Source organism: Pongo pygmaeus, chromosome 9 (genome assembly GCF_028885625.2).
Source record: "Pongo pygmaeus isolate AG05252 chromosome 9, NHGRI_mPonPyg2-v2.0_pri, whole genome shotgun sequence".
In the NCBI taxonomy this organism is placed as follows: Eukaryota; Metazoa; Chordata; class Mammalia; order Primates; family Hominidae; genus Pongo; species Pongo pygmaeus.
This window is the reverse complement of record NC_072382.2, coordinates 55,568,890-55,583,686: the sequence shown is the minus strand read 5'-3', so window position 1 is coordinate 55,583,686 and position 14,797 is coordinate 55,568,890. Positions and strand designations below refer to the sequence as shown.

At 44.4% G+C, this 14,797-nt stretch overlaps 1 pseudogene; it reads left to right on the top strand.

Moving 5' to 3' along the window:
* Window positions 1-14,797, top strand: part of LOC129008627 (high mobility group protein B1-like) — a 34,795-nt pseudogene that overhangs the window by 8,608 nt on the left and 11,390 nt on the right.

Sequence of the window (14,797 nt, the reverse complement as noted above, 5' to 3'; positions counted from 1 at the left end):
AGAATTAAAAAGAGAATGTATGTAAAAGACCCAGACTAATCACTCAAGAAATGGAAAGTATTTTTTTTGTTTTTGTTTTTTTTTAAAAATCATTATTAGCCTTAAATTAAAGGTTGGTTCTATTTCAGGGTGAATATAAACTGGGTTTTAGACTTTGAGTTTTTAATATGACTTGAGTGCCTCTTTGGTCTTGAAATTATATTGATTTTAGGCTGTATAAAATTAGATTGGTTTTTAAAAAATTATTTATCTGCCACTTAGTAGCAATGTAATTCAGAGCAAATCCTACTTTAACTGAGTCTTAGTTTCCTTGTTGGTTTAAATGAAATAGTCTAAGCAAAAACTGTAAGACTCTCAGAAGAAAACATAGGAGCAAATTTTCCTAATCATTAATTAGGCAGTGGTTTTTTAGATATGACAAAATGCACAGTGATAAAAGAGAAAATTGATAAGTTGGGCTGTATCAGAATTAAAACTTTTTATGCTTCAAAGGACATCATTGAGAAAGTGAAAAGATAACCCGCAGAGTGGTAGAAGATATCTGCAAATCATGTATCTTGATAAGGGACCTGAATCTAGAGTACATTTAAAAACACATATAACTTGACTGGGCACGGTGGCTCATGCCTGTAATCCCAGCACTTTGGGAGGCTGAGGCGGGTGAATCACCTGAGGTCAGGAGTTTGAGACCAGCCTAAACAACATGGTGAAACCCCATCTCTAATAAAAATACAAAAATTAGCTGGGTATAGTGGTGGGCGCCTGTAATCCCAGCTACTCAGGAGGCTGAGGCAGGAGAATCGCTTGAACCCGGGAGGTGGAGTTTGCAGTGAGCCGAGATTGCGCCATTGCACTCCAGCCTGGGCAACAGAGTGAGACTCCATCTCAAATAAAAAAACAAAACAAAAAACAAAACAAAACAACCACTTACAACTTAACAACAAAAAACAAACAACCCAATTTTTTAAATGGGAAAAAGATTTGACTAGACCCTCCTCCAGAGAAGATATACAAATGGCTAATAAGGGGCCAGATGAGGTGGCGCAGGCCTGTAATTCCAGCACTTTGGGAGGCTGAGGTGGGCAGATCACTAGAGCTCAGGAGTTGGAGACCAGCCTGGCCAACATAGAAAAACCTCCTCTCTATTAAAAATATAAAAATTAGCTGGGCATCGTGTGGTCCTGTAGTCCCAGCTACCCAGGAGGCTGAGGGAGGAGAATCACTTGAACCCAGGAGACGGAGGTTGTAGTGAGCCGAGATCATGCCACTGCAGTCCAGCCTGGGCGACAGAGTGAGACTCTGTCTCTGAAAAAACAAACAAACAAACAAATATGGCCAATAAGCACATGGAAATATGCTTGGCATCATTTGCCAAGAGGGAAATACAAATCAAAATAATAATGAAATAGAATTTCATATCCACCTGACTATAGTAAAAAGACAGACAATAACAAGTGTTGGTGAGCATGTGGAGAAATCCATTTTCATTGCTACTGTAAGTGTAAAATGGTGTAGCCACTTTGGAAAACAATCTGGCAGTTCATTACAGAATAAACGTAGAGTTCCTGTATGACCTAGCAATTCCACATCTGGTAACCAAGAGAAATGAAAACAGGTTCACAGAAAAACCTATACATGAATGTTTACAAGAGCATTGTTCATAACAGCCACAAAGTGAGAACAACCCAGATGTCCACCAACTGATGACGAAATTTGAGCACATTAGTCTACATGAAAGAAGCCAGTCCACAGATGACCACATATTCTTTGATACAGTTTTCACAAAATGTTCTGAATCGGAAAATCCTTAGAGATGGAAATTGGATGGGCAGTTGCCCAAGGCTTGGGAAGAAGGGTTGAGGAAAAATGAGGAATGACTGCTAATAGGTACAGGGTTTCTTCTCGGGGGGGAATGAACACGATCCAAAATTAGACTACGGCAATGGTTAATCAACTCTGTAGATATACTTTCAAAAAACCATTAAGTTGTACACTTAATAAAAAGTAAATGGTCTGGGCAAGATGATTTATTTGGATCTTGCCCAATTTAACATTTTGTGGAATAGAAGCCCATCTTGAAATGAGGCTCGGCTCTACAGGAAAAGAATGGCTCTGTCCATGTTAGTGCACAATGAAGGGAAAGAAGTTGGGCGACTTTGCCAGTACACAGTGACAAAATCCTACCACTCTTATAAAAATGAGCTAATTCATAAATTAGGTGCCACATATGCAAATTGTAGTTAAGTGCTTAGTAGCCACTGATGTTTGATAGGATACTTAACATACGCCTGGCCCTGTTCTTTCCATGGATCTCATTTAATCCTCACAACAGCTCTATGAAGCTTCAGATGAGAAACTGAGGCTCAGAGGGTTACAGTAAAGACAGGAGGCTGAGAGGCCAGATGTAAATGCAGGCAATTTGACTCTAAGACCTGTGCTCATGACCTCTCGCTATCCTGCCTTGCCTTCTCCATGCAGTCCACCTGGGTGCAAACTGTGTGCTTAATCAGCAGAAGCAAATAACCAGTCAAAAATAACCTCATAGTTTCTTGCTCTATTTCTTAAAAGCAAGGAGTGTGATCATTTCATTTTTCAAAGCCCTGAATTCAGCTTTTCTTATGCTCAGGCAGACACTGTTATTTGCTTGCAAGGCACATACTCCTGGCTTCCCAGGGCTAGATGTGCTCCTCTTATCTAAGCCAGGCTGACTGGTTTTTTCCTTTTTCTTTTGTAAATGTCTGTAATCCAGCAGCCTCCCAGCAGGCCCCTGGAGCTCCCGATTGCTCTACACCTGAGAAATTTGCTACAGAAGCCCTAAGGAAGCCAGATTTCAAAGTGCATGCTATTTGTTTTTCCTCTCACCTCCAGCCATAATGCTTTGTTTGCAACACAGTAATTGTTCCACAACCAGTGATTCCTCCATCATAAACACAAGAATATGACTCTGGGAATGTAGTGAGCAGTAGGAGATGACAAATTGTTCAGGCATGGCCTTTCCAGCAGGCTAGTCCTGATGTCAGAGCCTGTGCTGCCTTGGTGCCTGCCTCTCACAGCCCTCCTCTTCCTGCCCACACTGGATGCTACTCTCAAGCCCAGGCCCAATACAGGCTGCAGAGAAACACCCAAATGTCTGCTCACAACTCAGAAACCACAGTCCAGCTTTGGAGCTTACCATGGGGATCAGGAAGGTCAATACCCAGCCCTCAGCAAGAACTGCCAGCTTCCTTTGGTATGGGCACCCAGGCCTCCAGCCTGTGGTACAGAATGCACCTGTGTGGGAATGCATGTGAGTGCCCGAGTCTGTGAACATTCAGCCTTCTGTGCAGGCCTCATGAGTTCTGTGTAGCTACCTGGGCTCCACATAGGCAGCTGGGCCTCTGTGTGGGTACACTCACCTCTCTGTGAGCACCTGGGCACACTGGATCTCGGTGCCCCTCCAGATAACACCTAGTTAGCACCTTGGCCTGTGAGAGGATGCTGAGGCCCCAGCCAGGTTCCCTTCCCAGAGGCCTTTAATCTTCCACGGTTCTTGCAAAGAATGGAGACATGCCCCCAGCCCTGGGATTGTTCATAGCCTTGGAAGGCAGGTTGGCCTGGCATGTGGGTGGCATGCAGAAGATGGGACTGGTACAGAGAAAAGTGGCCATTTCTTCAGGAAAGGAGGCCTTCTCCACAGAGGGCCAGGCCCTGGCAGAAATACCCCAGGCCTTTTCTCTGTCCTCTTCCTCATGCTCCTCCCTTCGCCTCTGCCCTGTCTCTGCCCTTCCCCGTAGGCTCCCCTTCCCCTATCTTGTCTTTGTCTCCTTCCCTCTTTCCTCCTCCTCTGCTTTTCTCTTTTTTCCATTTCTTCCCTTCCTCACCCCATTCCCTATCTCTCTCCACATTTCTGTGTCTTCCAGTCTGTTTCCCCCTTTTTCTCTTTGTCTCCTTGCTCCCTCTCTTTCTCTGAGTCTGCCTGCTTTCTCCCCTTTCCCATCTACCTCCTCTTATGCCCATAAGGATTCCTCTCTAGGCTGCTCACCAGGTCCCCTGGAGCATTCACAAGACTGCTGGATTGACCACCTGACCCCCGTGTGCCCAGGTAAGGTGAGGCGAGGCCATCGTCCTGCCTAGGTCCCTGCCCAACACACGCAGAACTGCAGCCAGTTGCTCCGGCTCAGTGGACTGCTGTGGGCACAAGTGGCCCCTTTGGAAGGCCACTTCCTTTGCAGATAACTAGTGCTTGCACAAACGAATTGCCAAGGTCTGAGTTTAAAAAGAAGAGAAACCTCCAAACTAAAAGCCAGAGTGCTATAATGACCTTGCCTGGGGGTGACATCAACCCCAAACACTGATTCCCACCTCATTCCAGCCTCTCTCCGGTTGGGGGAGCCCTATGGGGGATGCTGAGCTCAACCTCTGGGTTCCCCGTCCTCAAATGATTTACAGGTGGTCTACAGAGGGCCACAGGGTCACGCGCGGTCACCACACCACAGCTTCCTGCATGGCCAGATCTCTCAGGGTGAGATCAACTGTCTAATAATGCTCCTCTTTCCTTTAACTGCCCGGGCAGCCCAGAGAGTGGGAAGAACATGACCAGAGAGGGTGTAGCACCTGATCAAAGGGCAAATCAACTGGCTCCAATCCCTCCAAGAAGGGACAAGAAAGTGTCAGTGAAATGTAATGGGACAGAGATAATTTCCTTTTCCAAGACTCCACTAGGGGAAAGGACACAGGCCTACTTGGGTAAACCACTTGAAGTGGGTGGAGGTGGTGAGACCTTCCAAACATGTTTTGCTTGAGTAACAGCAGGTAAGCACTGCCTCCTTACCTGGAAATGTCGGTCAGGTTAATTGGAGGGGAGGTAGGAAAGTCTGGGCCAGAGCTGACAGTTTGGGCAAGGAAGGTGAGAAGGTGGACCCTGCAGAATTTTCCATCTCAGCCTTTCCCTCACAGGGCTCAGTCTTATCTTTAAATGGCACAGAATGTTTGATTGAAGAGGCATCTAATTATCAGGCCCTCAGGATCCTTGAGACCTGGTCTGGCTATGTGGCTGCCTCAGTTCCCCAGTCCCCACCACCCGCTTTTCCAGGCCTCCCTTTCTGCATTTGAAGAATGTGGGGCTGGACTTCATGGGTCTCTCAAGGTCCAGCCTGCTGGGTCAATCTGTGAGTCTGTGCTGTGATTCACTGTGAAATCAAGGCTGAGTGATAGAGTTGGAAGCTCTTCCTGTACATTTTCTCGATGGTTCTCTTGGGTTTGTTTATTCCTCCCAGTCTCTCTGATACTGGTCTAAAAGAACTGGGCCACAATCTGATGATCAAAACAACTGGTGCAGGACAATTGCTTTGATTTGCTGTTGGCTTCAAATCTGGATTAATGGTTGCCTTTCTAATTAAGCCTCTGAGCACAGGATTTAAAAACTCACAGGTGTCAGGTCCTTAAAATGGACCAGCCCCTCCCACTCTGTCTCAAGGCTCCTTTTCTATTATATAAAAAATATTTTTTAATATCCTCTTTACTATCCTGAAATGGAATTCATAAATAATATAAGCCACTTATGCACATGATTTTAAAAATCATTATAACGTTCTTAGTACATTATATAGGAGACATAAGAGGAATTTATTACAAAATACATATTTTAATACAGAAATGTTTGATTACATCCTAACTAGAGACATAATGAAGTACTCAGAAGTCTACACCTACACATAGAATCATGGATATACTTACACATAGAACCACATGCTACACCTATGCATAGAATCATGGGTATACTTACACATAGAACCACATGCTACACCTGTGCGTAAAATCATGGATATACTTACACATAGAACCACATGCTATAACTACGTGTAGAATCATGGATATACTTACACATAGAACCACATGCTATAACTACGTGTAGAATCATGGATATACTTACACATAGAACCACATACTATACTTATGCGTAGAATCATGGATATAATTACACATAGAACCACATGCTTTACCTATGCATAGAATCATGGATATACTTACACACAGAATCACATACTATACCTATGCATAGAATATGCATTGATATACTGATATCATATATCATATGATATGTGATATGTGCATATGTGATTCTATGTCTATGACTGTGACCAGTAGCACTCCCCATGCACATGTATACAGGAGCATTATATTGCTGACTCAGATACCATAAGCAATGTTGATTTTCCAAAATGAGTTCCAAAAGAGTTTAAACAACTCTTGATTAAAAAAAAAATGAATAATTCAGCAATCCTGCCTCTAAGTATATGCCCAAGTGAAATGAAATATATGTCCTCTCAAAGACTTGTATAGGAATATTCATAGCAGCCAAATTCCTAAGAGCCAAAACCTAGCAACAATTCAAATGTCCATCAGGCTGGTAAATGGATAAACAAAATGTGGTTTACTGCTATGGAATATTATTCAGCAATAAAAAGAAACAAACTATAATCCACGGTACAATGTGGATGAATCTTAAAAAACAGGATGCTAAGTGAAAGGAGAGAAATACAAAAGACTATATATTGTGTGATTCTTTATATGTAAAATTTCTAGAAAAGACAGATCTACAGAAGCAGTAAGCAAATCAGTGGTTGCCTGGGGCTTGGGGTGGGAGTGATAATTGACAGCAAACCAGTATAAGGAAACTTGTTGGAAGGAAGGAACTGTTCTGAAGCTGGATTTTGATGATAGATGCCCAACTCCATCAAATTTACCAAAATTACTGAATTGAATAAACACAAACTGAATTGATATCACTGAAAAAATAAATTAATTTTCTGGCATATAAGTCATACTTCAATAAAACTGTTTTTAAAAGATGTGCATTTCTTTTGATTTATATGGTAATTCCATTTTCAAAAGTTCAACACACACTGATACTGTGTAAAAACAACTTGTGTTCCTATTTAAAGCAGAGCTAGTTTTTATCTGACCAGAGTCAGACAATTATGAACAAGTTTTTCATCTACACGAGTATCCAGGAGGACATGTGACAGTTGTGCAGGATGTGGGATGGTTTTTCACTGTGGGGGACTGTCCTGTGTATTACAGGTTATCTAACAGCCCTGCCCCTGCCCAGTAAATGCCAGAAACAACCTCCAGTCATTGGGACACTGAAAAATGCCCCCATAACTTTCCCGATCACCTCCCGGGAAATGGTTTCCCCCCCACTGAGAATCCCTGAGGTAGCCTAGCATCACATAAGGAAACTGAGGCCAAGTGAAGGGAAACTTGCCGAGTGTCACAGAGTGAGCTAGGGTTTAGCAGGATTGAACCCAGACATCCTAAATCACAGTCCAGAGCTCCTCAGCCCATTCCAGGCCTTTTCACTCTTTTCTTCACCTCCAGACTTCTCCATCATTCTGGTTATAGCATGTCAACAGCTCAATCTCATTCAGAATTCTGGAAAAGACAGGCAGGAGGCCAGAACTTGTTGGTATTATGCTGACACATGAATGTCACTCTCAGGGAATTCAAGCAATGGGGGCAGCCATTCTAAGGGTCCCAAATATGAAGCTGTGGTGGGTATATGGACCCAAGGATGTCAGATACCCACTATGCAGGCTGTGGTTCAACTTCTCCTCCCCACGGTAGATACTGATTGTCCCCATGGTAGACATTGATTGTTGACAATGGTGCACTTCCCATCTGAGACTGGATACAAACTCTGCCTCCTTCTTAAGGAAGACGTTGTCAATTAAATGAAATTTGCAGAAGAGAAACAGTTACTATCCTGGGGTGCTAGAAAAAGCTGGGTGCAGGTCTGAGACAAAGAACCAACATTAGTCCAGAAAGTTCAGCCCAGGAGAAGAGAAGAAGGGGTGCGTGACAAAGAAACAGACAAAAATGAAAGACTAGACAAGGACACTGGAAACAGAGTCTCAGGCTTTAGCTCAGGAAGATGGGTCCTCAGAGAGCAGATGCTCAGTAACTGCTTGATGAATGACCATTGATAGAAGAACAGGGACTGTCTGTCCTGGTTTTACAGCAACCTCTTAGTCCCCAAGCAGGTGTTTGCTGCTCCCCAAATTGAGGCTGGTGTCCCCAGGCCTCTGAAGCTGATCTCACAGCCTGGGCTTTGTGGAGGGTCCCTGACCCTTTTTAAAGGAGTTCAACCTGAGCCCAGGTTGTTCCCTAGAACAGCTAGGGGTGATCACAAGAACAGGTTTCTCTTGGAGGCAACTGGAGAGATTCACACAATAGCTGAGATTTGGGGCACTGGAGTCTAGAGGCCAAGTGCATAGACTTTGAAGTCAGACAGACCTGAATTTGGATCCCAGTGTTGCTAATTACTAGCTGCCTGATCTTGAGCAAGTTGCTTCTCTGAGGTCATTTTTCTCACCTCTCCCTGGGATCTAATTCACAGCGTGTTGTGAGGATTAAATGAATGGACATTCATTTGGCTTTTCAATATCTATTCATCTCTTCCTCCATTTGAAAGTAGCCATGTAATTTGGTTAGAAGAGCCTGCATCCCAAACTCCAGAAACAGGCCATGGTTGATCCAATCAATTAGGATAACACCAGCCCTGTTGCTACACTGATTGGTTAAGGGATGAGTTACCTAGGCTATGCCAATCAACATGTGAATTTCTCCTGGTTAGTTCAGTTTGCTTTGGTCAGAGTAAAGTTCAGAAATTTCTTTGATGGGGCTGGGTGTGGTGCCTCATGCCTGTAAGTAACTCTGGCACTTTAAGAGGGCAAAGTGGGGAATCACTTGAGGCCGGCCAAAAATTTGAGACCAGCCTAGGAAACAAAGTAAGACCTTGTCTCTATAAAAAGTACAAAGAAAACCTAGCCAGCATGATGGCATGCACCTATAGTTCCAGCTACTTGGGAGGCTTAGCTGGGAGGATTGCTTGAGCCCAGGAAGTTAAGGCTGCAGTGAGCCATGATTGCACTACCGTACTCCAGCCTGGGTGGCAGAGTGAGACAGAGTCTCAAAAAAAGTTATCTGATGGTAGATATTGTTTGATCGTAGAGCTCTCCATCCCTGTGCCTCCCCTAAGTATGAATGAGGAATTGTGTGGCACCAGTTACTACCAGCAGCCATTTTGAATCCATGAGTAAGTCCAGCCTAAGGAAAGCCAACACATGGAACTGGGTGGAGCTGAATTACAGGGAAGCCAAGTCAGAGCCCTGATCAAACTTTACCCTGTCCATGAACATTTTAAGCAAAATTTGAGAGGGGCTTCCTTTTACTTAAAACATAAAAAGCACATATAAGTCATCAATAAATGCTAGCAATCAAAACTGTATTATAATCAAGAGGGTTACTAATTGAAGCCCCAAAAAGAGTTTGATATTTTCAGCATACGACACATCAACAACTTTCCCAATGGTATTCATTTATTTCACCAATTCTTCTTCCTCTTCTCCTCCTCCTTCCTCCTCTTCCTCCTCCTCTTCTCCTCCTCCTTCCTCCTCCCTCCTCCTCCCTCCTTCTCCCTCCCCCTCCCCCCCCTCCTCCTCCTCTTTCTTCTTCTTCTTCCTCTTCCTCTTCTTCCTCTTCCTCCTCCTCCTCCTTCTTCTTTCTTTTTCTTTCTCCTCCTTCTTCCTTTTCCTTTCTCCTTCTCCTTCTTCTTCTCCCTCCTCCTCCTCCTTCTCCTTCCTCCTCCTCCTCCTCCTTGAGACAGGGTCTTGCTCCATTGCCCAGGTTGGAGTCCAGTGACATGAACCCAGCTCACTGCAGCCTCAACCTCCTGGGCTCAAGCAATCCTCCCAACTCAGCCTCCCAAGAAGCTGGGATTACAGGCACATACCACCTCACCCAGCTAATGTTTGAATTTTTTGCAGAGACAGGTTCCCACTATGTTTCCCAGTTTATTTTCAAATGCCTGGGCTCAAGCAGTCCTCCAACTCAGCCTCCTGAAATGCTGGGATTACAGGAGTAAGCCACCATGCCCAGCCTACCAATTCTTCAAACAAATTAATTCAGCAAATAATTATTGCCTTTCTACTGTGTGACAAGCTTGGTGCTAGGTGCAGAGTTAGAGTGGGGAGCAAGATGGAGATGATGCTGCCCCATCAGAGTTTATTATCTAGAAATTAGGTAAGCATTTAAAGTGTGATAAGTGTTAACATGGAGAAATGGTAGCAGGAATGGATAAGTGTACTGGCCAGCATCCTCCCCACACATCCCCTCACCTCTGATAAGGTTCTTACTAAGCAGAAAGGAAAGCCTGCACACTCACAAATGTGGGAATACTTAAAATGAAAACCTTGCAAGACGATAGTGCATGGAGAAACTCTACATCAAAGTCATATGGTTTTCAGTCTGAAGATGTCTGGATCCTCCCTCCCTCCCTTCCTCCCTCCCTCCCTCCCTTCCTACCTTCCTTCCTTCCTTCCTTCCTTCACTTCCGCCAGGTATGCCTTCTTTACCTTCCTCTATCTCCTTACCTTCATCTACCTTTAAGACCCAGCAGGGACTCCATAAGAGGCTCCCTGGCCAATATAGGTGCTTACATTCTCCCTCCTGGGGCCTTGCATCTGTTTTCTTCGAGAGCTCACCATATTCTACTCCTTTAGTTACCCCGGGTCTCCTAGTATCCAACTGCCTGTTCTTCCAGCTGTCTATCCCCTGTCTTGTGCTCCAGGATCTGAGCTCTTATAATTTGCATTTGTCTCAATGATATCTGTAATAGTCCATTTTCAAACTGCTATGAAAAAATACCTAAGACTGGGTAATTTATAAAGAAAAGAGGTTTAATTGATTCACAGTTCCACATGGCTGAGGAGGCCTCATGAAACTTACAATCATGGCGGAAGGCACCTCTTCACCAGACGGCAGAAGGGAGAATGAGTGCTCAGCAAAGGGAGAAGCCCCTTATAAAACCATCAGACTTCATGAGAACTCACTCACTATCCTGAGAACAGCATGGGGGAAACCACCCCCATGATTCAGTTATCTCCACCTGGTCCTACCCTGGACACATGGGGATTATTACAATTCAAGGTGAGATTTGGGTGGGGAAACAGAGCCAAACCATATCATTCCACTCCTGGCCCCTCCCAAATCTCATGTCCTCACATTGCAAAACACAATCATGCCCTTCCAACAGTTCCCCAAAGTCTTAACTCATTCCAGCATTAACCCAAAAGTCCAAGTCCAAAGTCTCATCTGAGATAAGACAAGACCCTTCCACTTAAGAGCCTGTGAAATCAAAAGCAAGTTAGTTACTTCCTAGATAAAATGGGGGTACAGGTATTGGGTAAATACACCTGTTTCAAATGGTAGAAATTAGCCAAAACAGTAGGCCCCATGTAGGTCTGACATCCAATAAGGCAGTCTTTAAATCTTAAAGTTCCAAAAGATCTCCTGTGACTTCATGTCTCACATCCAGGTCAAGCTGATACAAGAAGTGAGCTCCCATGGCCTTGGGCAGCTTTGCCCCTATGGCTTTGCAGGGTACAGCCCCATTCCCAGGTGCTTTCACAGACTGGCACTGACTGTCTGAGACTTTTCCAGGTGCATGGTGCAAGCTGTTGGTGGATCTGCCATTCTGGGGTCTGGAGGACAGTGGCCCTCTTCTTGCAGCCCCACTTGCAGAGCCCCAGTGGGGACTCTGTGTGAGGGCTCTGACCCCACATTTCCCTTTTGCACTACCCTAGCACAGGTTCTCCATGAGGGATCCACCCCTGCAGCAGACTTCTGCCTGCATTTCCATGCATCCTCTGAAATCTAGGCAGAGGTTCCCAAACTTCAATTCTTATTGTCTGTGCACCCACAGGACCGACACCACATGGAAGTTGCCAAGGCTTGCGGCTCTAAAGCAGTGGCCTGAGCTGTGCATTGGTCCCTTTTAGCCATGGCTGGAGCAGCTGGGATGCGGGGCACTAAGGCCTCAGGCTGTACACAGCAGAGGGGCCCTGGACCTGGCCCATGAAACCATTGTTCCCTCCTAGGCCTCTGGGCCTGTGATGGGAGAAGCTACCATGAAGGTAACTAACATGCCCTGGAGACATTTTCCCCATTGTCTTGGCAATTAACGTTTGGCTCCTTGTAACTTATATAAATTTCTGCAGTGGCTTGAATTTCTCCCCTGAAAATGGGTTTTTCTTTGCTACTGCATCGTCAGGCTGCAAATTTTCCAAACTTTTATGCTCTGTCACCTCTTGAACGCTTTGCTGTTTAGAAATTTCTTCCACTAGATACCCTAATCATCTCTCTCAAGTTCAAAGTTCCACACATCTCTAAGACAGGGGCAAAATGCCACCAGTCTCTTTGCTAAACTATGGCAACAGTCACCTTTATACCAGTTCCCAACAAGTTTCTCATCTCCAGCTGAGACCACCTCAGCCTGGACTTCATCGTCCATATGACTATCAGCATTTTAATCAAAGCCATTCAACAAGCCTCTAGGAAGTTCCAAACTTTCCCACATTTTCCTGTCTTCTTCTGAGCCCTCCAAACTTTTCCAACCTCTGCCTGTTACCCAGTTCCAAAGTTGCTTCCACATTTCAGGCATCCTTATAGCAGCATCCCACTCCCAGTATGTATTTACTGTATTAGTCCATTCTCATGCTGCTATAAAGAACTACCTGGGACTGGGTAATTTATAAAGGAAAGGGGTTTAATTAACTCACAGTTCTGCATGGCTGGGTAGGCCTCAGGAAACTTACAATCATGGCAGAAGGGGAAGCAAACATGCTTCACAAGGCAGCAGGAGAGAGAAGTGCTGAGCAAAGGGGGAAAAGCCTCTTATAAAACCAACAGATCATGTGAAAACTCACTCACTATCATGAGAACAGCAACATGGGGGTAAACACCCCCATGATTCAATTACCTCCCACTGGGTCCCTCCCACAACATGTGGGGATTATGGGAACTACAATTCAAGATGAGATTTGAGTGGGGACACAGCCAAACCATATTAATATCTAACCCATTACTCTGTCCTAACGGCTTGTTTTATACCTGTCCGTATTCCCACTCGCTTACTGGTGGCTTATGAGATTCTGAAGATAATTCAATTAGTTCCTGGCTCTCAGCCTAGACTTCACTGGTACTTAAATTCCTACTGCTAACATAATGGGGATAGTGTCTTCTCCTGACTCACTGCAAAGAAGAAAAGAAAAATGCTCCATTGCTATCTCATCTTCCCCAGACTTGCTTTATTTTATTATATATTTTTAAAGCAAACAAGTAACACATGTTTAAGGAGAAAAACTCAAACAGTATAGCATTTGGTAAAGTAAAAAGTGAAAACCTTTCATCTATTCTTCTGCATCTCCTCTCCCTGGAGACATCCATGCTACCAGGTGGATGTGTAGCCTCTGACCTAGGATAGTCATGTGGGCTCTAAAAGCAGGTCACACGGATTCAAGCCCAACCCTTATCACTTACTAGTTGTAGACTTGACCAACTTGTAGGTTAGCTAACCTCCCTATGCCTTAGTATATTTATCTATAAAAGTAAGATAGGCCAGACATGGTGGCTCACACCTATAATCTCAGCACTTTGGATGGCTGAGGTGGGAAGATCACTTGAGTCCAGGAGTTCAAGACCAGCCTGGGAAACATGGTGAAACCCCATCTCTACAAAAAACACAAAAATTAGGCATGGTGGTGTGCACCTGTAGTCCCAGCTACTGGGGAGGCTGAGGTGGGAGGATTGCTTGAGCCTGGGAAGTCGAGGCTGCAGAGAGCCATGATTGTGCCATTGCACTCCAGCCTGGGTGACAGAGCAAGACCCTGTCTCTGAAACAAACAAACAAACAAACAAAAAACACACCACTAGACTAATAATCCTGTCATGGAGTTACTGGAAGGGAAAAACTAAAAAATATACAGAACAATGATTGACACTTGGTTAAATGCTTAATAAGAATAAATAATTGTTATCTACCTTGTTTTTAGTAACAGCTATATAGGGTTCCACAGGGCAGGTGTCTTTTATTGATAACTGATGTGGTTTATAAATTCACTGACTAGCTACTACAGAATCATAGTCCAATACTGAGAACAAGTATTTGAAGTTGAGGCCACTTGGAAAATCTAGAATTTGTGGTTTGCGTTTTCTTTTCTTTCTTTTTTCTTTTCTTTTCTTTTTTTTTTTTTTTTTTTGAGATGGAGTCTTGCTCTGTCACCCAGGCTGGAGTGCAATGGCGAAATCTTGGCTCACAGCAACCTCCGCCTCCTGGGTTCAAGCGATTCTCATGCCTCAGCCTCCTCCCAAGTAGCTGGGACTACAGGCGCCCACCACCATGCCCGGCTAGTTTTTGTATTTTGGTAGAGACAGGGTTTCACCATGTTGGCCAAGCTGGTCTCAAACTCCTGACCTCAGGTAATCTACCCGCCTAAGGCATCCCAAATTGCTGGGATTACAGGTGTGAGTCACCGCGCCTGACTGGTTTTGGTTTTCTTTTTTGGAATCTAGTGACATTTCTTATTAAAGCTTCCTAGTGTTCACTTGCTGCTAGAAGGTACTGCAAGAGACCATTTTCTAGCAAGGGCCACTTTATTCTTCTAGAAATAAGGTTCTCAAACCAGGCACCCTTTCTTTCCTCCCAACTCTATGTCCTGGGTAGCCAGCACCTTGGATAATGAATGCTGCTTTGAGCTGGGATTACTACCAATTGGAAATGGGACAGTTTTTCTCTCTGCTTTTCGACATGTTTGGCTGGCAACACTCTTGGCTCCTAGCAAGTTAAAGTGACCACAAAGTGCCTTTCTTTGAATAGTCCTCTTTCCTGGAGAAAAAGAAGGGAAAGAAGCAACCCAGACCAGATGGATCTAAATTGAACACACTTTTCTCAGCACTTAATTTCCCCTACACAGAGCGC